The following is a 27,487-nucleotide window of genomic DNA, read 5'->3' as shown; positions in this document are numbered from 1 at the left end:
CAGCAAAATTGATGTTTGTAGGAAATTTTATAGCATTAAATATAAATATTAGGAAAGAAGAAAGATCTACAAACAATAATATAAGATTCCACCTGAAGAACTTGAAAGGCAACAAATTAAATTCAGAGTAACTGATGGAAAGAAACAATAAAAATTAGAAGTCAATAAAGTTGAAAAAAGAAAATAATAAAAATCAATGAAATCAGTGAACTCAAAAACTGTTATTTTTAAAAATCAGTAAACTGTATAAGCCTCTAGTAATAAAGACCACAAAAATTAATTATATCACAAATGAAACAAGTGATATTACTGCAGATCCATGGATATCAAGAAGATAAAAGATTACTATGAACAACATTATGCCTATCATAACCCATATAAAAAGGATGATGCCTTGAAAGATACAATCTGCAAAGACTCACATAAAAAGAAACAATTGGAATATGCTTTTATCTATTTAAAAAAAAGAAGAATCAATAGTTAATAACCTCTGAAAACAGAAAGCACCAGAACCAGATGGGTTCACTGGTGAAATCTATCAAACATTTTAGGAATAAATAATACTAATTTAATACAAACACCACCAGAAAATAGAAGCAAGGGGACTTTTCCTAACTTATTCTGAGGTCAAAACTACCCTAAAATCAAAACTAGACAAACACAAGACAAGAATACTACAAAACAATCTCTCTCATAAACATCAATACAAAAGTCCTCAAGAAAATATTACCAAATTGAAATCAACAATGTGTAAAAAGTTATACACCATGGACCAAGTTGGATTTATCCCAGATATGCAAATCTGATTGAACAATCACAAATCAATTGTGATCCATCATATAAAACAAATTAATCACATGAAGAGAAAAGTTACATAATTATATCAGTTGACTTAGCAGAAGGGGGAAGGAGCAGGAAGCATCAACTCCCACACATGCTTCTCTCTCCCCTTCCCACAGCCATGGCTCAGTTGTAGCAAGTTGGTCCCAGGGGCTGAGGATGGCTCCATGACCTTGCCTTGGGCGCTAAAATAGCTCCATTGCTGAGCCAAGAAGCAACGGCCCCTGATGAGCAGAGCATCACCCCATAGGGGGTTTTCCAGGTGGATCCTGGTTGGGGTACATCCAGGAGTCTGTCTCTCTGCCTCCCCACTTCTCACTTAAAAAAAAAATGAGTTTAGATATAGGCCTTTCAGACTTCACAAATCTTAACTTAAAGTGAATCATAGTCCTAAATATAAAACACAAAACTATACAGTTCCTATAAGATAATATAGAAGAAAACCAAGACATTGGGCATAGCCATGACTTTTTAAATACAACAGCAAAGACAAAGACTATGAAAAAATTATTGATAAATTGGACTTGACTAAAATTAATAATGCTTACTGTGAAAACATAGAAAACTTAGAAACCACATATTGGGAGAAAATATTTGCAAATGACATGTATGTGATAAAAGCCGTTATCCAAAATATGCAAAGAGCTCCTAAAACTCAACATTAAAAAACCTAACAACCCAATTTAAAAATGAGCAAAAGATATGAACAGGCACCTCACCAAAGAAGACATACAGGTAGAAAATAAGCATATGAAAGGTGTTCAACAAATTATATCTATATATACATACACACATATAGCAAATTATAACAAAAATGACACACCACTACACAGCTACTAGAATGGTGAAAATACAAAACACAGAACACATATTAATGCTAGCAAGTATGTGCAGCAACAGGAACTCACATCCTTTGCTGGTGGTACAGCCACTTTGAAAGACAGTTTGGCAGTTCTTATAAAACTAAACATATTCTTACTATATGATCTAGCAGTCATGCTCTTTGACAGGTACCCAGATGAGTCGAAAACATATCCACACAAAAACCACTCACCCATTATTACAGCAACATCATTCATAACTGTTAAAATTTAGACGAAACCATTACGTCCTTTAGTAGGTTAAAGGATAAATAAACTGGTACATCCAGATAATGAAATATCATTCAGAGTTAGAGAAAAATAAGCTACCAGGTCAAGAAAATACATGGGAGAACTTTAAATGCATATTACCTAGTGAAAGAAGATAGTTTGAAAAGGCTACACTATATGAATCCAACTATATGACAAAGGCAAAACGATGAGGACAGTAAAAAGAACAGTTGTAGGGGGTAGGGTACAGGGAGGGAGGCAGGAAGGGAGCAATAGGCACAGTGCAGAGCATTTTTAGGGTATGAAAGTATTTCTGCATGATGGAGGAAACACGCCATTATACATTTGTTCAAACCCACAGAATGTACAACACAAGACTAAATCCCAGTGTAAACTATGGACTTTTGGGTGATAATGAGGTCTCAATGTGGGTTCATTGATTGTAACCAACACCCCACTCCAGCGAGGAAGGTAAACAGTGGGAGATGTTGCACCTGTGTGTAGATAGGGTATGTGGAAACTCTCTGTAGGGTCCACTCAATTTAGCTGTGAACCTAAAACTGCTCTAAAAAATATAGTTTAAAAACAAACTACAATAAAAAATCAGTTGTGGGTTCTTTATATAAAACCATTCTTGTTTTCAAACCACTCACTGGATCTCTGGCTTTCTTCTCTTTTATTTCCTTTCTTTCAATTTCTTTAAACTCAGCTAAGCCAAAAGCTTGGTTGCCCATTTGCCTTTATATTAGATTGAATTATATAAACTTACTACTCTTATAAGTTATAAATGTTAAATACTATTTAAAATTGTTCAAATTAATAGTGTAACAATATAAAGACATAAACTACAGTAAAAAAAAAAAACACAACAACAACAACAGTGCCTAACTTTCAAAAAAAAAAGTAACCCTTATTAAAGATGATTTCTTTCTGCCTTGAACATGATTTGGGTCAGACTAAAGAAATCATCTGCACATTAACCAAGATATAGCATGTGAAAAAAAATATGTTCCTGGGCCATAGGAAATTATGTCCTTTATATCAGTGGTCCCCAAACCCCTGGCTGCAGACCGGTACCAGTCCATGGGCCATTTGGTACCGGTCTGTAGAGAAAGAATAAATAACTTACATTATTTCCATTTTATTTATATTTAAGTCTGAACAATGTTTTATTTGTAAAAAATGACCAGATTCCCTCTGTTACATCCGTCTAAGACTCACTCTTGATGCTTGTCTCGGTCAAGTGATACATTTATCCGTCCCACCCTAAAGGCCGGTCCGTGAAAATATTTTCTGACATTAAACCGGTCCATGGCCCAAAAAAAGGTTGGGGACCACTGCTTTATATGATAACACAGACAAAAAGTTTTTTCTTGCCACAGAGCCTTATCTTCGACAACAGGGAAACAAGGATATATATATTTTTTACACCAACAAATTAAGTCACAGTAAATTCACAACACCCAATAAATTGTGTAGAAATTTAACACAAGCTTGATCTTGATCCAATTTTCACTCTAACAACTACCCTAGGCCTAAATATACTGGAAAACATACCTCCATGTAGACACCACAGCGGATTGACAGAAATATTTTCCTGAGTTAGCATAAGTGAATTTGCAAGCTTCCCAATGCTGGTCAATTTTATCATTAAAAATAAACAAAAAATCCCCACAAAACCAAGTGATTTTTGTTCTTTTATCAACTTGGGAGAAATATAATGTGGCTTCAAGCAAGGTTTTACAAATTATCAACATTTGTCCAAGGGCTAACTTGAAGAAATTCAATTCTCCCTTCTCCATTGTGTCCTTGAATGATTTATTTCCTCTAAGTCTCAAGTTCTTCATTACAACCTGAAGATAATAATTGTGGCTGCTTCACAGGATTGCAATAAAGAATAAATGAGATAGTGTTTAAGAACAAAGACTGATTGAAAATTATTTTCCAAAGAGAGAAATGCTATAATGCATTGTATCAGTGACTAAATAAAGTGAAAGCTACAGTGTAATTAAATATTTTAAAGATTTAAATTCTTTTTTAAAAATCAAATCAATTCAAAATGTTTACACCAATTGTGAAACCTCACGACATCATTTTTTGAGAGGAAAGTTTTGACAGATAATGAATGCAGGCACCTGACTGTTTATGTACGCTTTGACCAAGCAGGAAAATAAAACACAGGCACTTAATTGTGAGTGCCTAAATATTGAAACTTCTGACATCCTGATTACTTGAGTTTTAGTATTTTGTGTGCATTTCAAATGCTGTAATTTGAGTTTATTAATGGTTTATTTCTTGCAGTTTTGCCTGATTTTAAAATATCCCCTTTTAGACACTCAAAAATTTCTTCTAGAATGATATTGAGAAACCCTCATATCTTCTTCTCAATATTTTATTATAGAGAAATACACTAAATGACACAATACTGGATAAAATAAAATGCAACCCTTTCAGTTTTGCAGCAAAGACTGTATGCTTGACAGATTTTAGGTAAAATTTTAACCATAATCTATATATTTGGTGTGTGTAGGGGAAGGTATGAAATATTCAGAAAAAGATTTTAAATGAAGACAAATTTCTGACTTTTGTAATCTCTCTAAATGAACTGCCACATCCTAACACAATTAAGCACATAATCAAAGACCCAATAGTTATCACCCAATTCAATTTATACAAATAAAGAAATTGGGATATGGATATGTAAGTAAATAATCATTAGAATTGGTTACACACTTTTGATCATATCAATCACATTTCTCTTGTTTATTTTTAAGCCAAAATAAAATAAAATATATCAATAATAAAAGAAATTGTGCCTGATATGAAATCTTTCTAATGTTGAGCTATAAACATAGTACAAACTATGCTATATTTCCTATATTTGTCAGTTTGAAAGAAATACTTATTGAAAACAGTAATAGCTATTTGATCTACTGATTTAGTGTCTATTAACACACTTTTAATAATTTTTGAATAACAAATAATATTGTTTTGTTTTATAACTGGAAGGAGCTGTGAACCAAGTACCAATTTACATGAAACAAAGTCATTCAAACAGCATTCTGCTAAATAAAGAACTAAATCATGTATTTAATATTTTATGAAAACAACTATTTTTAAAGGAAAATTGAATTTGAAATTCAGAATTAACCACCAATTTTATTTTCATTGTATAGATTCCTCATAGGTTAAAATAAAGACATAATCCTCCTGCAACAAACTAATATCAGACCCAATTTATCCATTTGACTCTCTCTGTTATGAGAGAAGTTTAAAATGAAACTCTGTATTACTACTTATTATCCAGTATTAGGGGCTAAAATGTATCTTACTACTCTGAAATACTTAATCTTTTCTCCCCGAAAGTTCCTAGCTTACAGACTGAGAGTACTTTATAATATGACTGCTGAACTCTATAAAGACATCGAGCATTTTTATTTAGAAAGTAAAGGCTAAGTTGTTTTATAGGCTAATGTGCAATAATTTACTACAACAAAAGAATTTTGATTATTTGCAACTATTTTAATAATGACTAAAATGCCTATAAATATTGGTTGTTCCTTAACATTCCTCAGAAAAGTCAATCCTTAATCATTAAAGATGAAGGGATTAAGCAAAACAAAAAGAAAAGCAGACAAAAAGAACCTCATAGACACAGGCAACAGCATGGTGATCACCAGAGGAAAGGGGGGTGAGGGGAGGTCGAAGAGGGTAAAGGGCGGATAAACGGGGACGGAAAGAGACTTGACTTGAAACGGCAAACACACGATACACTATACAGATGATGGATTATAAAATTGTACACCTAAGACCTATATAATTTGATTAACCAATGTCACCCCAATTAATTCAGTTTAAAACTACTCAGCCATAAGAAATGATGACATCGGATCATTTACAACAACATGGATGGACCTTGATAACATTATACGGAGTGAAATTAGTAAATCAGAAAAAACCAAGAACTACATGATTCCATACATTGGTGGGACATAAAAACGAGACTAAGAGACATGGACAAGAGTGTAGGGGTTACCAGGGGTGGGATGGAAGGGGGGGGGGCGCGGGAGGGAAGGAGGAGAGGGGAGGGGGAGGGGCACAAAGAAAACTAGATAAAAGGTGAGAGAGGACAATCTGACTTTGGGTGATGGGTATGCAACATAATTGAATGACAAGATAATCTGGACATATTTTCTTTGAATATATGTACCCTGATTTATTGATATCACCCCATTAACATTAATAAAAATTTATTTAAAAAAGAAAAGAAAAAATTCACTCACTTTCAGTAATATAATTTGGTTGATTTTCTCTTCTCTGGTATGTAATTCTAATTGGCTTGACAATAAAGAAGTTTTTACCCTCCCCCCCAAAAAAACCCTTAATCATAAAAACCTAGTATAATGCTTTAAATTATTCCCCAGCCTTGGTTATGCTACAAATAATGTGATACTGGTTAATATTATGACCCACTTAAAGGATTTTAGCATAGAATTAACATCCAATAAATGGTGTCTGTCTTAAGGAAGTAAGGAATAGTCACACAATTTTACTTTTTTTTTTTGTATTTTTGACTAGGGAACCCAAACAAAAAAACTATAATGAGGGATTACACAGTGTTTTCCTGAAGGAATTATATCTTACGTGTTAGGAAACCATTATGATGGCTTCATGAATATTAAGTATGTATAGTTGAGAAATATATTCACGTCAACAACTCATCTTGATTCCATAAGATAGGGTGGGACACAGAACAAATGCTGCCCCCAATCCTGGGACTCACAGCTTACCTGACCGTCTCACAAGCAGAGAACACTGCGGGAACCCACCAGCCTAGGATAGGAAACCCCGAACTGGATGTAACTGACTAACTGCTGGAGTCTCAGTGTTGAAAACTCTGTGAGCTGAAAATTCTAGGGGGACTCAACATTGTGTGAATCACCTCCAAGGGCTTGACCACAATTCCCACAGTAAAAATCAGGGCAACCCCTCTCACACCTCTTGCAGAAGGAAGAGAAAAACCAATTTGAAGTAAGCTAGAGCCTCCTGTTCCTCTTAAATCAGCCTGCCCTCGGGAGCAACTAATGAACCAGAGCCTAACCTGCTGGAGTTTTACCACCTGTCAGCGTTGTATCAGAGCCTAACTGACCTGGCAGAGGGAGATGCCTAACTCTAGCCCACTCAAGCCACCTGTCCCCACCCCACTGAGGAAGGAGGAGAAGTCTGAGAAATACTTGTGAAGTCCACAGTCCAGAGGGACAGGTGCATTAAAAGACGTTATCATAAAACTATGGACAGTTTCCCCATCTCTGACACCTCACCACCAGTCACTAAAGGCCTGTTCACAGCAGTTTCTTTCACCTAGTACTTTGAATAGGGCTATCAAGAAAAAATTATAAGGCCTACCAAAAGCCAAAATCACAATTTTCAGAGACTACAGCATCAAAATCAGACAAGGCAGGGATGTTGTAATTATAGACTGAGAGGTTTTTATTCTTTTTTCTTTTTTTTAACTATGATTAATAAGGCAAGGGCTCTAAAGTAAACAGTGTAAAGTAAAAAACAAGAGGCCAGGGTTGAGACTTCCCTGAACAGGCAAAATCCATTAGTCATGAACAAAACTTCATTTAGCTGATTGCAAGATTAACTGGACCTGGGTCATTTCTTGAAAAGTCTCTAGAAATCACAAGCAAAACTTTTCTTTTCCAAAATTGATATGAGGTAACTACTAACCAATTCCCTATCATTTGAAATATTCTAATAATATAATTAATCTCCATGAAGAACAAACAGTCCCTGCCTTCCCCCTGTGTAACCTGCTTTATGACCACACACCCCTGGGCCTCGTCCATGTTTGGTTGAAGTGCTCCCAGTTCACAGACTCTGTTTTTGTTGTGTGTACAATGAACCTTTACTAATTACTATTTTGGTGATTTATACTAATTACTATTTTGGTGATTTACTGGTTTTACTGCCGCTGTTTCTGAACTTTTGGCAAGGAGAGATGGGCACCGAAGAGAGGGATAAAAATCTTAATTTAAAAAACAGTGCTAGAGAAAAAAAAAAGCTGTAAAGCTGTAACAGAAAGAAAAGACTATCTTTGACAGGTTGTTAGTAGACTGGATGCAGCTAAGCAAAAAATTTCTAAGCTAAAGGATCTATCAGTAGAATCCTCAAAAGCAGAAAAGCAATGAGAACAATGACCAAAAACCCCAAAACAAAACAATACAAAAAACAACAGAATGTCCAAGGACCATGGGAAAACTACAAAAGGTGTAACATACACATTTTTCAAAGAAAAAGGAAAAGAAGAAATATTTGAAACAATGACTGAGAATTTCCCCAAATTAATGCTAGACCCTAAACCACAGATCCATAAAGCTTCGAGAACACCAATGATAAATGCCTCCAAAATACTTTGCACAGGCATATCATTTTCAAATTACAGAAAGTCAAAGATAAAGAAAAAAAATCCTGAAAGAAACCAGAGGAATAAAATACTTTATCCATATAGAAACAAAGATAAAATGACATCCAATTTCTCAACAGCTATGCAGGCAAAGAGAGAGTGGCATGAAATTTAATTTAAAGTGTTGAGAGAAGAAACACACCAACCCAAATTCTGTACCTTGAAAATTATCCCTCGAACGTGGAGAAATAATGATTTTCTTAAACCAACCAAAATTAAGGGAATTTGTTGCAAGTAGATCCACTCTGCAAAGAATGTTAAATTCTTTACAAGAAACAGAATAATATAGCTCAGAAACTTGGATCTTCGTAAAAGAAGAACTTTGAGAAGGAATAAGTGAAGACAAAATAAAAGCTTTGATTTTTCATATATTTTTCCCATTATCATCATCAAAACAGTTTATTAAATACTAAATAAAATGTATACACTGAGTGTAGTGCTGGTAAAAGTTTAAAACCAACTCTGGGAAAACAACAGATGTTTCAATAGCACTAGCAGATTTCTGTACTGTATACACTTCTAATGATGTCAAGCTACTCACATGATATCACTGAACAAAGAGTTAAGAAGAGATGCATAATAGTACACTCTTATAATAGTTTCTATCATATGAATATAATCAACAAAGTCAAGAGTATTGACAAAAATAAACATAGCAAAATAGAGAGTGATGAGTTTTGAGTATTTGCTAACACTATTTTAAAAACAATTTTAAAAACAATTCAGATTTAATTTTTTAAAATTGAGGTACCATTGGTTTATAACATTATGTAAATTTCTGGTGTGCAACATTATAATTTGACATCAGTATATACTACATTGTACTCACCACCAAAGGGATCAATTTTATAGTGATGGATAGAAACTAGACTTTGATTTTTCTTATTCTTAATTAATCTAACCTGTAATAGTTTGTTCAAAATAATAGCAACAATGTATTCAATTATGTCTGTTTATATATTTTGTATATATATGCTTAATGTATACTTATATATAAGTGAAATGAATGACAGCCTTAATACAAGGAACAGAAAGAACAGAATTGGGCTACTTTGTTATTATAAGGTGCTCACACTAACTGTGAAGTGATATAGTGTTACTTGAAACTGTACTGGATTACTTGTAAATGCATATTGCAAACTAGGGCAACCAGTAAAAAAGTAAAAAGAAAAAGAATATAATTGATATGTTAAGGAGAAAAAACAAAATCATAGAAAGGCTTAATTAAAATCACAAAAGGCAGAAGAGAAAGGAAGAAAAAAACAGGAACAAAGAACAAGGACAATTTAATTGATATGACATTCGGAAAAAGCCAGTACCATAGAGACAAAAATCAGATTAGTGATTGCATCAGGGTAGGCACTTAGTACAGGGGAAATTTATTTGGGTAAATGAATATTTTCTATATATTGATTCTTTATATAGGTATATATGTTTGTCAAATCCCATAGAACTCTACACTAAAAGGGTAAATTTTACTGCATGTAAAATATACTATAAAAACAAGAATGAAAAATGATACCAGGGCTTCATTTTAGCTTTGGGGGAGTTAAAATGACCATGACCATGATTGTAACTTGGAGAAATAAGTCATTTAGTGGTTGGAAGTGACCATGAAAGCTTCAGAAAAGCATGGAATAATGACAAATGATAACCAGAATAATTGGAAAATATTCCTTAGGGTTTCTAGGAACCACCTAGGAAGAAGAGCAAGAGAGAAAAAGGGTGCATTGTCTGTAAATCTGGCCAAATAGGGACTCAGAGCCATTATGGTTTGAACAATAAAAAAGCACAGGCTGATTTAGTTATCCTAAATTGGAAAAGAACATATTTACTACATATTATAATCCTTTACAGCTATGACCTCAAGCATAAAGTATGTTTAGGTTTGGGAACTGATAATCCTTACTACAAAACAAATAAAGAAAAACTAGAAAAACCAAAACATAAAAGAAAAAACTGGAGAAAAGAATCATTACTCTTGGCCCTGGCTGGGTAGCTCAGTTGATTAGAGCATCATCTTTATATGCCAAGGTTGCAGTTTAGAGCCCTAGTCAGGGCATATACAGGAATCAGCCAATGAATGCATAAATTAACTAGAGCAACAAATCAATATTTGTCTCTCTCCTTTCCTCCTTCTGTCTAAATATCAATAAAATATTTTAAATAAAACAAGAATCATTATTCTTATTTTACAAATGAGTTATGTGAGAATTTTAATAATTAACCTAAGGGACACATCGAGCATTGCCAACACTCATTCCCAAGTCTCCTGTATCCAAATACTGTGATCTCCATCCAGCCATCTGTGCACCAGGGGCCACCTAGGGAAGGGGGTTGCAGTGGGTGGACTCCAAAGGCAGCCTGAGCTGGGGAGGCTAGGAGCCACCCAAATGCCCCCAGGCATAAAAACACCAGCTTTTGGCTTTTATCAGTGAAGCAGAGTGCAGTTAAAGTGCTCTCACTGTTCAATCCCAAACAAGAAACTGTTAATTGCTTGCCCTTTCTGTGGATCAGGCTTGACAGAATGATTCAAAAGCTCATTTAGTATATAAAAACTCAGGTTTCCAGGTCAAAAACTAAGGTTGAAATAAAATATAAAATTTCATGCAGACCATAGGGTGGTTTTTGAAAAAAAAAAATAATGTCATGGAAAATGTTCTGGTTGATACTATATTTTTGAGGAAAATAAAAATCCTAGCCAGGGAAGTAAAAGTGATTGCTATCTAGATTATCTGTCCAATGTTGGCTGACCCACATGGGATACTCTAGACCTCTCTTCTCTCCTCCTCTGAGTGCCCAAGAAATCAGATAGAGCTGGAGAACTTCAGAGGTTCAGAGTATGACAGACGTATAAAGTTTTCAGGCATAAGATACTTGCGTTTTGATTCTTTAGGAAAAGATCATTTATCTCAGGAAATGACCCAGACAAAGTACCCCTGCTCACTTAAGAGAGGTGGATTTAGGAACTGGTAGGGGACAGCCCTCTTTCACAGTCATTGCCATCACGGATATCAGACTCAATGTGCACTACTGAAATGATAACTACAGATTTGGGGCCATAAAGAACCACCAGGTGTAGATTATGACCCAGCTGAAGAGTGAGTAGATTAATTACACAGATTCACACAACCACCTCCAACCAAGGTAGTTACACATACATCCTATGAGAAAGGAAAAGAAGACAGCTATACTACATTGTACATACATTTTTATATATCAGAATTCTGTCAAAGGCTAAAGAAAAATATCACTTTGAAAATGCCGACACTATGTACACCTTCTTCCCTTTCTGTAGACAATGGCACCAAGTCCAATATATAAAATTCCATCAGAATTATTTAAAGTAGATGTTAAAAATCACTGGCAAAAGTCATCTGGAATCAAGGCATAAAATATAAACTGATTAGTGATATTAAAGGGATTTGCTCTAAGTCTCCATGCATCTTACTGAGGTGAATAATAACATCTGTTAAATAACTATGAACCAGCTGGGTGGAAAAATACTAGAAATTCATAACACAAAATATTCATAAACAAGAAAATGAAGACAGTTTGCTGGAAGCCAAACCAATATAGAAATAACTTTACAGCATCTATTAATAGGCCTTTAAATATTTTATACTGTATATGGAATCAGAGAAAAAGGATGTGTTTTCATAAATAGTGCCTGGCCCAGCAAAGAGTTACTAAGGATATTAACTTTATTATGATATTTATTTTATGTAAAAACACAGATAGTCAGCAACATTCTCTTTTTTTGTAATTTTAATTGAATTTATTGGGGTGACATTGATTCACAAAATCATGCAGGTTTCAAGCGTACAACTCAAGGAAACATCATCTGCTCACTGCATCATGCGCCCAACGCCGCAAGCAAGTCTCTTTTCATCCCCATTTCCCTCCCTTTGACCAGCTCCACCTATCCCACACTCCCCTGTGGCTGTCACCACATTTTTGTCTGATATGTATGTATATATGTATATATAAGACACACAGACACACACATATATGTATGTATATATTTGCTTAATCCCTTCGCCTTTTTCCATCTAGTCTCCCAAACCCCTCCCCTCTGAGAGGTGTCAGTCTGTTTCCTAAGTATCCATGCCTCTGTTTCTTTTCTTTTCTTTTTTTTTCAGTTTACTTTGTTCATTAGATTCCACATATAGGTGAAATTACATGGTACTTGTTTTTCTGACTGGCTTATTTCACTTAGCATAATGCTCTCCAGGTCCATCCATGCTGTTGCAAAAGGTAAGACTTCCTTTTTTTTTATGGCCGAGTAGTAGTATTCTATTGTGTAAATGTACTATAGATATTTTATCCACTCATCTACTGATGGGCACTTGGGCTGTTTCCAGATCTTGGCTATTGCAAATAATGCTACAATGAACATAAGGGTGCATATATTCATTTGAATTGGTGTTTCAAATTTTTTCATATATATTTCCAGAGGTAGAACCATTGGGTCAAAAGGCAAACCCATTTTTAATTTATTGAGGAAATTACGTTCTTATGCTCAACATATTTCAATGCTTGTATATGAATTATTTCAGCATTATAGAGGCGTCTCTCATGAGAAGGCTAACACCAAGAATAATATCTTAATTAATTAAGGAAAATGTAAAACTAAACATCACAGGTCAATTTTAGTTCTTATTTTTTTTGCAAGAGAGAGACAGAGAGAACAACATAGAGAGGGACAGATGGGGACAGAGAGACAGGAAGGGAGAGAGATGAGAAACATCAATTCTTTGTTGTGGCACCTTAGTTGTTCATTGATTGCTTTCTCATAGGTGCCTTGACGGGGGGTGGGGGCTACAGCAGAGTGTGACCCCTTGCTCAAGCCAGCGACCCTGGGCTCAAGCCAGTGACCTTGGACTTCAAGCCAGCAACCATGGGGTCATGTCTATGATCTCATACTCAAGTTAGCGACCCTACGCTCAAGTAGGATGAGCCCACCCTTCAATCAAGAAGTCGACCTAGGTTTATTTATTTATTTATTTTATTTTTTTCTGAAGCTGGAAACGGGAGAGACAGACAGACTCCCGCAAGCGCCCGACCGGGATCCACCCGGCATGCCCACCAGGGGGCGACGCTCTTGCCCACCAGGGGGCGATGCTCTGCCCCTCCGGGGCGTTGCTCTGTTGCGACCAGAGTCACTCTAGCGCCTAGGGCAGAGGCCAAGGAGCCATCCCCAGCGCCCAGGCCATCTTTGCTCCAATGGAGCCTCGCTGCGGGAGGGGAGGGGGAGGGGTAGAGAAGCAGATGGGCGCTTCTCCTGTGTGCCCTGGCCAGGAATCAAACCCGGGACTTCTGCACGCTAGGCCGACACTCTACCACTGAGCCAACTGGCCAGGGCAACGACCTTGGGTTTTGAACTTCTGTGTTTCAGGCCAACACTCTTATCCACTGTACCATCACCTGGTCAGGCTAATTTTGGTTTTTAAAGATTTGTCTTAAGCAGGACAGTGAAAACACTCTATATTACCATAATGATGAACACATGTCACTATACATTTGTCAAAATTCATAGAATATACAATATCAAAAGGGAATCCTGAGGTAAACTATGCACTTTAGGTAATTATGACTTATCAACAAGGTTCACCAATTGTAACAAATGCAGTACTCTGATGGGGCATGTTAATAACCAGGGAGCTATGCTTGTGTGGGGGCAGGAGGGGTACAGGAAATCTCTACACCTTCCCCTTAATTTTGCTGTGAGCTTAAAACTGCTCTAAGAAAAAAATTAAGTCTTAAAAAAATTGTGTTGGCCCTGGCCGGTTGCTCAGTGGATAGAGTGTTGGCCCAGTGTATAGACATCCTGGGTTCGATTCTCAGTCAGGGCACACAAGAAAATCAACCATCTGCTTCTTCTTGTACCCTCCCCCTTCTCTCCCTCTTCCCTTCCAGTGGCTTGATTGGTTCAAATGTGGCCTTGGAGGCTGAGGATAGCTCAGTTGGTCCGAGTATGTCAGCCTCAGGCTTGAAAAATAGCTCGGTACTGGAGCATCCGCCTAAGATGGGGTTGCCAGGTGCATCCCAGCCAGGGTGGATGCAGGAGTCTGTCTCACTATCTCCCCTCTCACTTAAAAAAAAATGTTTTAAGCATCAAAGTAAAACCAATCAAAAAATTTCTCTCATATTAAGTTTGCACATTTGAGAATCGCAACGAAGTCCTATGATGGTATGCTCCTGCATCAGCATATTTGAAATTCACTTTCTTTTAGTTGCTGCATTCTTGTTTTTAATTAAAATATATTTGGCATATAATATTGTGTAAATTTAAGGTGTACTATGTTTACTTGACACAATTATATACTTTAATATGTTTGCCAGTGTAGTGATAAGTAGCACCTCCATAATATAATTAACATTTTTTAGTGTTTAGAATAATTAAGATCTAGTCTTTTAGAAAATTTGATGATTACAATATAATATTTTTGTCTATAGTCACTATACTAGGACTTATTTATTACTCATTGCAAGTTTATATCCTTAAATAATATCTGTCCTATCCCCTCTCCCCTTAACCCTGGTCATCATCATTTTGCTTTCTGATTTTATGAGACAGTGTTGTCTTTCACTGTCTAACTTATCTCACTTAACATAATGTCTTCATGGTCCATCCATGTTGTTGCAAACTGCAAGACATGGCTGAATAACACTCCATTCTATGTGTATATGTATCTATAGCATTGTATTTATCTATTCCTATGTTGATATGCACTTAAGTTGTTTCCATATCTTGGCTATTGTGAGTAAGGCTGTAATAAACGTGATAGTGCATACATCTCTTCGATATCCAGTTTTCATATTCTTGGGATATATACCCCAAGTGGAATTGTTGACTCATATAGATCTATTTCTAATTTTTTGAGAAACTTCTATATTGTTTTCCATAGTGGCTGAACTAATGTATATTCCCACTAACAGTGTACAAGTGTTCCCTTTTTTCCACATACTTGCCAACTCTTACCTTTTGTCTTTTTGATGCTAGGCATTCTAATAAACAGGTGTGAGGTGATACCTCATTGTGGTTTTGATTTGCATTTCCCTGATGACTACCATCTTTTCTGTATCCGTTGGCCATTTGACATTCCTGAAAAAAGTCTATTTAGTTCCTCTGCCCATTTTTAAATGGAACTATTTGTTGTTATTATTGAGTTGTATATAAGCTCTTTATGTATTTTGCCTCTTAACCCTTTGTCCAGTATATAATTTGTAAAATATTTTCTCTCATTCTATAGGTAGTCTTTTCATTTTGATTGTTTCTTTTACTGTGAAGAAGCTTTTAATTTTCATGTGGTCCCATATGTTTACTATTGCTTTTGTTTGTGTTTTTGGTGTCACATTCAACTGAGTCACTGTCCATGGTAAAATGTTCAAAGGAGAACCTCTGGCCCAGAGAGATAAGACTATATGCAAATGAACTGGATAGAGCAGGACTTAACCATATTCCAGACTAGAGACAGGGTCAAATGCGTAGTGGGGAGTTTGGGGAAGGCAAACAATGTGAGGAAACTGCTGGTATGAGTAAATGGTGGGATAAGACCAAAACAACCTATTCCCTCATTGCTGCGTGTTTTTCCTTTAGTGAGTATTTTATAAGGAGCAAGCTTCATGCATCTAAACCACTTAAATGTGTGACCATACAACCCACTGCCCGTGTAATCCACCAACTCACCACATTGTCTTTATTCCTCATGACTCTTTTCCTCTAGAAGTTCAGAAAAGAGGAGACTCCCCTCATCTCCCAGCTGAGGTGATCAGGGTAGGTGTTATGAAGGAAGTGACATTTGATTTGGACAGATTCCAAGAGGCTCGGCAAAGATTTTAACAAGCAGAAATTGCAAGGTACCCGAGGATTTATTTTTATGAGTATATGTTATACATTCACAGAAATAGGTCTTAGAATAAATGCCTATAAAATGCTTCAGGGAATGTATTACATACTCCAGATTTATGAAAAATAAGTACAAATAAAAGGAAACAGAAAGAAATAAGAAAAAAAGAGGGAGAAAAGGAAAGTATTTACCAGTTGAAATAAATTAATATGCTTCTTCAAATGGCCAATCTCAGTAAGTAATTTTTAGGCTATTAAAAATAAATATTTATGAATCAGAAACAATTTTGCAAGATTCAGCTAAGTCCCAAATTCTAGAGCCAATAATAACCACCACAGCAAAACTTATGAATTGAGAACAATTTTGCAAGATTCAGCTAAGCAAATCTGGGGCCAAAAACAACCACCATCCCATCAATACATTTATTATGCACTTACACAAAAACTGCACATAGTCTTATTTAATCTTCACGTTTTCATTTAGGTTAAGTATTATTATCATCCCCATTTTACTGATGAAGTATTCAGGCTTAAAGGTTAAAGACTTGATCAAAGTCACAGAACTAATAAGTATGGCTTCCTGGTCAGGGAATAATTCTGAGCCATAAATAGCAGCCAGGAATCTTGGCATCAAGTGAAATTTGCTGCTGCTCATTTTCAGACCCTATCCTGTGATCATAACTTGTATCATAGTGGTTGAAATGAGGGTTAAATGATTTGGAGTTTAAATCCAAATGCTAGAAATTCTTAGTGTAGCCATATTTGTAATGTCTTTGGATTCTAATTTTCCCATCTGTAAAAATAGGAATAGTAACTAAGACTAATTCCATTGGGTTATTATAAAGATTACATAAATTACTTCTTAGACTACTGCCTGGCCACAAATATTACCTTTTATTTTTTTTTTTCATTATTATTTCTTAAGACCAAGTTTATGACCTAACTTTTTTTCACTCTATCATCCAAGTTCTCTTCTTGATCCTAACCTCAGCTAACCCTAAGATCTTTTTCTTTTCTTTTTTTTAAGATTTTATTTATTCGTTATAGAAAGGGGAGAGAGAGAGAGAGAGAGAGAGAGAGAGAGAAAGAGAAGGGGAGAGGAGAGGAGCAGGAAGCATCAACTCCCATATGTGCCTTGACCAGGCAAGCCCAGGGTTTTGAACCAGCGACCTCAGGGTTTCCAGGTTGATACTTTATCCACTGCGCCACCACAGGTCAGGCCTAAGATCTCTTTTTCAAAAATACATTTAAAAAATGCTAACAGCAAGGCCATAGATAACTGCTTTTAGGAATATATTTTTAGACTGATTAAATATTTAATGCTAATGAAAATAACAAATTATTAGGCCTGACCTGTGGTGGCGCAGTGGATCAAGTGCCAACCTGGAAGGCTGAAGTCACTGGTTCAAAACCCTGGGCTTGCCCGGTCAAGGCACATATGGGAGTTGATGCTTCCTGCTCCTCCCCCTTCTCTCTCTCTCTCTCTCTCTCTCTCTCTCTGTCTTTCTTCTCTAAAATGAATGAATAAATAAAAATAATTAATAAAAAATTAAAGGTTACCCAAAGCAACATTTAAAAAATAAAAAATTATTATATCAAGACAAATTATAATATATAGCTCCCTGTGATTTTCCTTTTTTTATTCTCTTCCCAAATTTTGGTTAAAATTGATATGCTTCAATGAGCCCTGGTGATACCAATTATTAAAGCAAAACAAATATTTTTATAAGAAATATTAATGTGCCTGACCAGGCAGTGGCACAGTGGATAGAGCATTGAACTAGAATGCAGAGGACCCAGGTTTGAAAGCCCAAGGTCTCCAGCTTGACCTTGGGTTCATCCTGCTTGAGCGTGGGGTCACTGGCTTGAGTGTGGGATCATAGACATAACACCGTAGTCGCTGGCTTGAGCCCAGAGGTTGCTAGCTTGAAGCCCAAGGTTGCTGGCTTGAGCAAGGGGGTCACACTCTGCTGTAGCCCCCCGGTCAAGGCACATATGAAAAAGCAATCAATGAACAACTAAGGAGCCACTACTAAGAACTGATGCTTCTCCTCTCTCTCCCTTTCTGTCTCTCTGTCCCTAGCTGTCCCTTTCTCTTTCTCTCTGTCTCCGTCACACAAAAAAGAGAAATATCAAAACAAGTATTTGTCATTTATCAAGGATCTACCTACTGACTCTACTAGATCTCTGTCTCTTTAGATAGCTTGCCTGTCTTAGTCACCATATGGCCCATAGAGATGACTAGTTTTACACAGCATCAGCTGGTGTGGGTGTAGGGAAAGCATGTGAGCTAGAGTCAGACCCAGGTTCCATCCCAGGCTCTACTACTTAACAAACTGTATAATTAATGTCAGTTAAATAACTTACAGTCCACTAGATTTTATGTCCTTGTGCTTAAATAGAGGCTGATAATCACACTTGCTCTCCTACCACAATGGGCTGGTTTGAGTTCTAGATATGAAAGCATTATAGTTGACATGGCATCCCAATATCAGAACTGGTATTTCCTATACCCCATGACTGTTAGTTTCCTACACGCCCTCCATCACTTAACTACTCAACTCCCAATTCTGTCCACTTAACCTTCTAAAATTTCTTAAAACTATGCTCTGCTTCCTGTCTCTACTACCACCTCACAAATGCAGGATGTCATTTTCTGTTTGTGGCCTCCTCCCTTTTTATGCCACTTAAAGCCATATTGTATCAAAGGTGCCACAATGACTGACCTCAAAACACAGTCTGACCATGCTATTTACCTTCCCTACATACTAAATTATATCCCTGTCAACTATACAGTGAAGTTCAAGTTTTAAAAGGTTATTCAATCATAGCCTACCCTAGTCCAATACCCTGAATTACCTCTCCAGACTCATCTCCCACCACTTTCATCCTCAGAATTTATAGGCTTTACCTTAATGATCTGTTCATTAAGAATTCTCTACTCCCTTTTTGCCAAGTGACTATCTCCTATTAAGAATTAACTTGGGAGCTTTCCAAGGCATGATTAGCAGGCTTAGAAGGCACTCCCACATACAAATTATTTTCCATATTATAATACACTTATTTACTTCTATATCTATCTTTCTGACCAAAATGTAAGATTTCAATGACAGATATATATTTTTTTCCATTCATTCTAGCACCCAAGCCAGTGCCTAGCACATATTAGGTGCATTTGTTGAATAGAGAGAGTGGGGCAAAAGTAGATTTACAGTTGTGTGTACTCAAAACACAAAGTGTATTCTTGTATGATTGATTATTATATTATTTTCCACACAAACAACTGCAAACCTACTTTTGCCCCACCCTGTACATACTGTTGTTTCTACCCTGAAAAAGACCTGAGTCAAAATCTCTACACAACACCAAAAAGCTAGGCATTGAAAAATCATTGAATTGAAGTAATAATGACCTGGAATATCTGCATAAAAATATCAACATAATACTATTTCAAAAGTGAGTTCATTGATCTTGTTTTAAAAGGCAATCTTATTACACTTAATATTTTAAAAGGGTATTCTGAAAAATGTGCTTCCTTTCATCATATCTAAATAAAATTAAATGGTAATTATTAATGGTAATTATGATATTTTACATACTTAAATTTGAATGGTAATATCCATTCCCCCCAGAAAATAATGAAAGGAAATATTAATTGAATCTATGTCATATGGACCACATTGGGGAAAAATATTATTAAATAAAATGCTATTGAAGGGTCTTGGGAACTGAGCCAAAACCCAAATATGCAGTAACCACAGTGACACATTAACCCTCAAACAATAATCACCCTCCTACCACTGGTATCACTTGAAACATGATTCTTTTGGGACACTGATCCAGAATATTTTACCATATTAAGTAAAATAAAGTTGGGTCATGAATATTAAAAGAAAAATAGAAAATTAAAAGAAAAAAAATTAATACAGTGTTTTAAAGTTATTATGTCCCTCCATTAGCATTCTAGGTTTTTTAAAAAAATTATCACTTATTAATAATTTTAAACATATTTACATCCCAATTTATATCTTCATAACTTTTTTTTTATATATAATTACTCCCTTACTCTTCCTCATGAGTGTTATTTTCGAACTTTGGATCAACATTTCTACTTTTTTTCCTGAGTTGTAATATTACTAGTTGTCCTTTAAAAGTGAGGCCATTTGCAAGTAGAAAATAAATACCACCTAAACTCTTTCAGTGTAATATATATACTTATTCTTTTGATTGGTTCCCTGCTAACCCAGTGAGTTCATTGGCATAGTAATACTCAGTCAATCGCTTAGACCAGCACAGCTATTCTTTTGAAGCATTTCTATTCACTGTTGAGTTTTTAAAATGCTTTATGGTCAGTTTTGTTTGACATTATTCATAATAAAATTTTGAAATAAATCAATATCAAACTTTCAGGAATCTAAGCTTCTTCTTAGAGACACTATATAATTAAGCTTTTATATCCTCCAAGGTAGAATAGAGATTAGCCTGAAAAATATTGGAGGAAGTTGGTAGTAGTGTCACTTTATATATCTGTACAGAAGTGATGGAATCATTCTAAGAACTATAAAAGATAGCAATGACTGAAAGATAAGTATTTAAACCTTTAGTACAGGGATCCCCAAACTTTTTACACAGGGGGCCAGTTCACTGTCCCTCAGGCCATTGGAGGGCCGGACTATAAAAAAAAACTATGAACAAATCCCTATGCACACTGCACATATCTTATTTTAAAGTAAAAAAACAAAACAGGAACAAATACAATATTTAAAATAAAGAACAAGTAAATTTAAATCAACAAACTGACCAGTATTTCAATGGGAACTATCCTCCTCTCACTGACCACCAATGAAAGAGGTGCCCCTTCCGGAAGTGTGGCGGGGCAGGCTAAATGACCTCAGGGGGCCGCATGCGGCCCACAGGCCGTAGTTTGGGGACCCCTGCTTTAGTATAAAGTTCTCTTGATAGCCTAAAGGTAAGACAAGAAAGCCAGGAATCCTAGAGAATTCTGCGTATGAATTTGAATTGCAGGATGAATCCCCCCCCAAAAAATTCCGGACACTGTCTTCATCACAATTTAAATTGTTTTGCTTACCTACCCAGCCTCTACAACTCTCTGCAATCCAGTTTCCCACTAATTCTGTTAATTTTTCATCTGCCATGTGTTTTGAATTCAATTCTTAGCATTAACTTTCCTAATCATTGTCTAAGTTAGACCTAGTTCACTTCACCTAAGAATTACTCCATTTAACCACTTATAACAGTTCTTTTTCGTTTTTTGTTTTGTTTTGTTTTGTTTTGTTTTTGATGCCAGAGACAGAGAGAGTCAGAGAGAGGGACAGATAGGGACAGCCAGACAGGAAGGGAGAGAGTTGAGAAACATCAATTCTTAGTTGCGGTTCCTTAGTTGTTCATTGATTGATTTCTCATATGTGCCTTGACTGGGGGCTACAGCAGACCCAGTGACCCCTTGCTCAAGCCAGTGACCTTGGGCTCAAGCTGGTAAGCCTTGCTCAAACCAGATGAGCCCACGCTCAAGCTGGCGACCTCGGGGTCTCGAATCTGGGTCCTACGTGTCCCAGTCCAATGCTCTATCCACTGCGCCACTGCCTGGTCAGGCTACTTATAACAGTTTTGAAATGCCTACACTTCTGCTTCTACAATATCCCCTTTTCTTATCTGGTTGCCTTCATTTGCCCCTTTGTTTCTTTTTCTTCCACAAATTCCCTTTATGCTCCTTGCTCCTGATGGGCTGATATTTGTAGGATGATATATTTTCACTGTCTTTGCTCTTTTGAGGTAATCTTATCAACTACAACAGCTTCAAAGCACTTCCGCTCTAAAATCTTTCAACTGTTTCTTTCTCCATCTGGATTTTTTTTTTTTAGCCACTGACACATATGTTCCTCTGTGCCTATTAAACATACCCAATGGTTATTGCGAAGGCACCATAAACTTTACACGTCAAAAACTGTTTCTTCAAATATTTCTCATTCCAAATCTTGGTAAATGACATTGCCATCAACCAGCCAAAAATCCTGGACCCAATTTTAGAATGTTACCTGCTTCATTTCCCATATTCAATATAATTTTATTTCTTCAAAATATCTGAGAATTACTATGTACCAGATATTAAGCCAGGTGCTAGCATACTGCAGTAAGTAAGGTAGACATCATTCTTAAACTCAGAGAATTTACATCCTAATGGGATGTATAGAGGTAAAGAGGCTATTTATGTTTTACTCTTTGTGGAAGACATTTTCAGGAATTTGCATTATACAACCTATGGAACTCTACACAGTGGTCCCACAAATACAATATCAGAACAACAAAAGTACCAATATCTCTGCATTATTTTCTTTTTGAATTGGCACAATAGCTCTCTAACCAGTTTTTATCTTTATTTTTCCTAGTCCCTATTTTATCTACTATAATGTTGCCAGAAAAATCTTTCTAAAATCCCAAATTGACTACAACCTTGTCATACTAAACTCTACCTATAGAATACAATGCAGAGCCCTTAAACTAGCCCACAAAGCCTTTGTTGACGAAACCTCTTTATACTCCATTCCTCCATACATACTCTCTGCTGTGCTCATGCGAAACTCCTTACAAATCTCCATGCCAAGTGTGCTTTCTCATGGTTCTGTGCCTCAAAGCATACTCTCCACCCAAATAATTTCTACATGCCCTTCACATTTCAACCTGGCATCAATCTCTTTGATTAAGAGTTCCCTGAGAATCACTGTACTCCCAGGGGTGCTCTACATCTGTTCCCTCACTTTCCCCCTGCAATATGTCCATCTAATTACTTATGGAATCAGATTATAATCACGTTTGCCTCTCTTTCCAGTTGGACTATAAACCTTTGAAGGGCAGGGATCCTGCTTCCCATAATAGTGCCTTTCATGTAGGAATACCCCTGTAACTATTTGGTGAATAAATTAATGGGTGGCAAATAGCCTACCTTGCAAATATCAGGTTCTTCCTCAAATACCATGTTATGAAGTCACACTTCGTTCTGAATGGACAACTGTTCCCTACCCTATGAGATCAACTCATCTTCCTGTCTTCATTCCAGGCCTTTTTCACTGTCTAACAGGATATCCCTTTTGAAAAAAAATGATAATCTTACATTTCCTGCACAGTTCAAGACCCACTTCCTCTAGGAAATCCTCTTAATTAATTGAGATAGTATTTTCTTACTTTGAACTCTCAATACTTTTTTTAAAGATTTTATTTATTTATTTTTAAATTTTTTATTTATTCATTTTAGAGAGGAGAGAGAAAGGGAGAGAGAGACGAGAGAGAGACAGAGAGAGAAGGTGGGGAGGAGCTGGAAGCATCAACTCCCATATGTGACTTGACCAGGCAAGCCCAGGGTTTCGAACAGGCGACCTCAGCATTTCCAAGTCGATGCTTTATCCACTGCGCCACCACAGGTCAGGCTGAACTCTCAATATTTTAACACAGGAATCTATATTTGCCTATAGTTTCATTAAGAAATTTTTCTACATATATGTACCATCTTTACCAAACCTATTTATCAAAGAGCCTCATAAATGCATGCTTCTCTCTGGGATGTCTGTGCTAATTACTTCACTGGGGCAAGGTGACAGGTATTTAATACATATGTTCCTTTGAAAGGAATAAATAAAGACTCCCTCTGGATTTTGCTCCCAATGGGCTACCAAACATGTTCTCACAAGTTCGATTATTTTCTATCTTCATCTTATTAGATATCTCAGCACTGTCCATCAGGGCTGAGCATTCTCTCTTTCTTGAAAAGTGGACTTTACTTAGCTTCCCCACACTACACCCTTCTGGATTGCCTTCTGCCTCTCTGGCTACTCCCCAGTCAGCTGCAGGAATTCTTTCGCCTTTATCAAATCATTCAGCTTTTGGTTCCTAGGGGGGCAGCTCTCTCCCCAAGTCCATTTCTCATCTTATTCCTCACAAGCAGCAGAAACAATCAGTGTTTTTATAACCCCATCTTAATAGAAGTGGAAACGTAACTTCATTCTGTTTAATGAATCCAAGAATGTGTTTTAATGAACACAGTTCATATAGTAATAGTAAACAAGGACTAAAGAAAAGAGCAAATCCCTAGGTAATTTTGGAGAAATAATCAACAGATACATGACATTAAAAAGGGCATTTCATGACTATTTAAGTTTTATAAAGACAGGATTATGTGGCTGGCAGGAAAACTTAAGGGTTATTTTTGTTCTATAAATGTAACAAACTGATTCAGATCCTGTTAGTGAATATAACATCATTTGTGTTTGTGTGGCTGGGCTTTAAAGCACTGAAGAGAATATTTGTGCATTTATCACAGCAAAGTTAGAGTAGCCTCCCTCAGGCAGAAGTGCTTAAATGTCTGATAATGTCTTGTGACTTGCTTAAAAGAGGATAAAACAACATGTCCTCAGGCAAGTAAGAGGATTTAAATAGAGCCAATTTAGAAAGCCTAGTGCCTTAGCAAATTCAGAAATAAACCCAAATTAAGACATTTTGCTTTTAGAGGATCAATGTCAACAGATCCTTTGTACAACTCTAACTTAAAAGTGGGTTGCAAGGGAGGAAGTAAAAATTCATATTCTATAAAAGTCCTCCTGTGTTCAAAAAATACATTCAAAAATTATAGGGCAAAGTCACCAGCAAGTGTTATTTATTTCAAATGGGTGGTGATATAAGTTTTATTTTTAAAAACATAAATCAATTGGGAATGGGGAGAATTGCGACTTTTCTAATAAAAAGAATCTAGATGTGAGGTGGTATTTCATGGCGGTTTTAATTTGCATTTCTCTGATGACTAGTGACATTAAGCATCTTTTCATATGTCTATTGGCCATCTGTATGTCCTCTTTGGAGAAGTGTCTATTCAGGTCCTTAGCCCATTAAAAAATTGTTTTTCTTTTTTTTTTTCTTGGTGCTAGTTTTTATAAGTGCATTTTCCCCCCATGATTTTATTTATTGATTTTATAGAGGTGGGGAGTGAGAAGTATCAACTCATAGTTGCTTCATTTTAGTTGTTCATTGCTTACTTGTTGTCATGTGCTTGACTGGGCAAGCCCAGGGTTTCCAACTGGCGACTTCAGCATTTCAGGTCGACACCCTATCCATGGTGCCACTACAGGCCAGGCCGGTTTTATAAGTTCTATATAAATTTTAGATATAACCCTTTATCAGATGTATCATTGGCTAATATGTTCTCCCTATAAATGGGTTGTCTTTTCAATTTGTTGACGAGTTCTTTTGCTGGGTAAAAACTTTTTAGTTTGATGTAGTCCATTTGTTGTTGTTGTTTGTTTCCACTGCCCGAGGAGATACAGTAAAAACAAAAACAAAAACAAAAACATATTGCTATGAGAAACGTTTATTGCCTATGCTTTCTTTTCGATTTTTATAGTTTCATATCTAATAATTAAGTCTTTAATCCATTTTAAGTTTATTCTTGTATATGGTTTAATAATGTGGTCTAATTTCTCTCTCTCTCTCTCTCTCTCTCCTTCCCTCCCTCCCCCCCCTCCCTCCCTCACTCTTTCTTTCCTTCCTTCCTTCTTTCCTTCCTTTCCTTCCTTCTTTCCTTCCTTCTTTCCTTCCTTCTTTCCTTCCTTCCTTCCTTCCTTCCTTCCTTCCTTCCTTCCTTCCTTCCTTCCTTCCTTCCTTCCTTCCTTCCTTCCTTCCCTCCTTCCTTCCTCCCTCCCTCCCTCCCTCCCTTCTTTCCTTCCTTCAACATAGCTGTCCAATATTCCCAACACCATTTATTGAGTAGTTTCTCTTTACCCCACTAGATGTTTTTTCCTCTTTTGTCAAATATTAATTGGCCATAAAGGACTGGATTTATTTCTAGGCTCTCTATTATGTTCCAATTATCTGTATGTCTATTTTTATACTGGTACTATGCTGTTTTGATTACTATGGCCTTGAGTATAGTTTGATATCTGGTAGTGTGAGTCCTCCAACTTTATTATTTTTTCTCAAGATTGCTGTGCCTAGTCTGAGTTTTTTGTGGTTCCATATATTTTTGAAATATTTGTTCTAGTTCTATAAAATATGTCATAGGTTTTTGATAGGAATTACATTGAATCAATAGATTCCTTTGGGTATTATAGACATTGTAAAGATGTTAATTACCTGTCAGAATGGCTATCCTCAATAATTCAACAAACAAGTGTTGGTGAGGATGTGGAGGAAAGGAAACCCTAGTGTTTTGTTGTTGGGGGTGTAGATTGGTGCAGCCACAGTGGAAAGCAGTATGGAATTACCTTAAAGGACTAAAAGAGGAACTGTTTTATGATCCAGCAATTTCACTTCTGAGAATATAGCCAAGAAGCCCAAAATACTAATACAAAAAAAATATATGCACCCCTATGTTCACTGAGGCATTATTTATAATAGCCGAGATTTGAAAGCAGCCCAACTGCCCATCAAAAGATGAATGAATAAAAATGCTGTAGTGCACTTACACACTGGAATATTACTCAGCTGTAAAAAAAAAAAAAAAGATCATCTTACTTTTTGTGACAACATGGATAAACCTGGAGAGTATTATGCTAAGTAAAATAAGCCAGTCTGAGAAAGACAAGTACCATATGACTTCACTTGTATGTGGAATCTAATGAACAAAATAAAAACAAACTCAGATACAGAGAACAGACTGACAGCTGTCAGAGGGGAGGGCCCTTGGAAGGTGGGGTGAAGAATGTGACGAGATTAAGTAAAGAAAAAAACTAATAGAGAACAGGGTGCTGATTACAGGAGGGAACATGTGTGGGGAGGTGGAAGAAGGTAAAAGGGGATAAGAGGAGATAGAAGGGTACTTGATTTGTGATTGTGAAAGCATGGTGCAGTATAGCAATGACGGATTATAGACTGGTACACCTGAGACCTATGCAATTTTATTAACTGATGTCACCCCAATGAACTCAGTAAAACCAGAAATTATACACCTGAAACTTATATAATTTTATTAACCATTGTTGCCCCAATAAATTCACTAACAATTTAAAAAATATAAAAAATATAAAAATTTAGAGATTATGTCTGAAACATGTTTGTCTATTGTATAACACAATTTATGATAAATTACTTATTCAAGTACTTATTTAATCTGCACTTTTCATCTAGAAAACTGACACATTTTTCCTATGTATGGGAAGTAAATTACTGATCAAAGCAAATCTCTAAAGCAAACTTGAAAATTTAATTGAAACTTTATTGCAATATACACCTATC

The 27,487-nt window shown here is 36.1% G+C and overlaps 1 protein-coding gene across 3 annotated transcripts in view; it reads right to left on the bottom strand.

Moving 5' to 3' along the window:
* Positions 1-27,487, bottom strand: part of NOL4 (nucleolar protein 4) — a 341,271-nt gene that overhangs the window by 124,903 nt on the left and 188,881 nt on the right. The gene's annotated exons all lie outside the window — the stretch shown is intronic.

Source organism: Saccopteryx leptura, chromosome 11, assembly GCF_036850995.1.
Source record: "Saccopteryx leptura isolate mSacLep1 chromosome 11, mSacLep1_pri_phased_curated, whole genome shotgun sequence".
NCBI classification, from domain to species: domain Eukaryota; kingdom Metazoa; phylum Chordata; class Mammalia; order Chiroptera; family Emballonuridae; genus Saccopteryx; species Saccopteryx leptura.
This window is presented reverse-complemented; position numbering and strand designations above follow the sequence as displayed.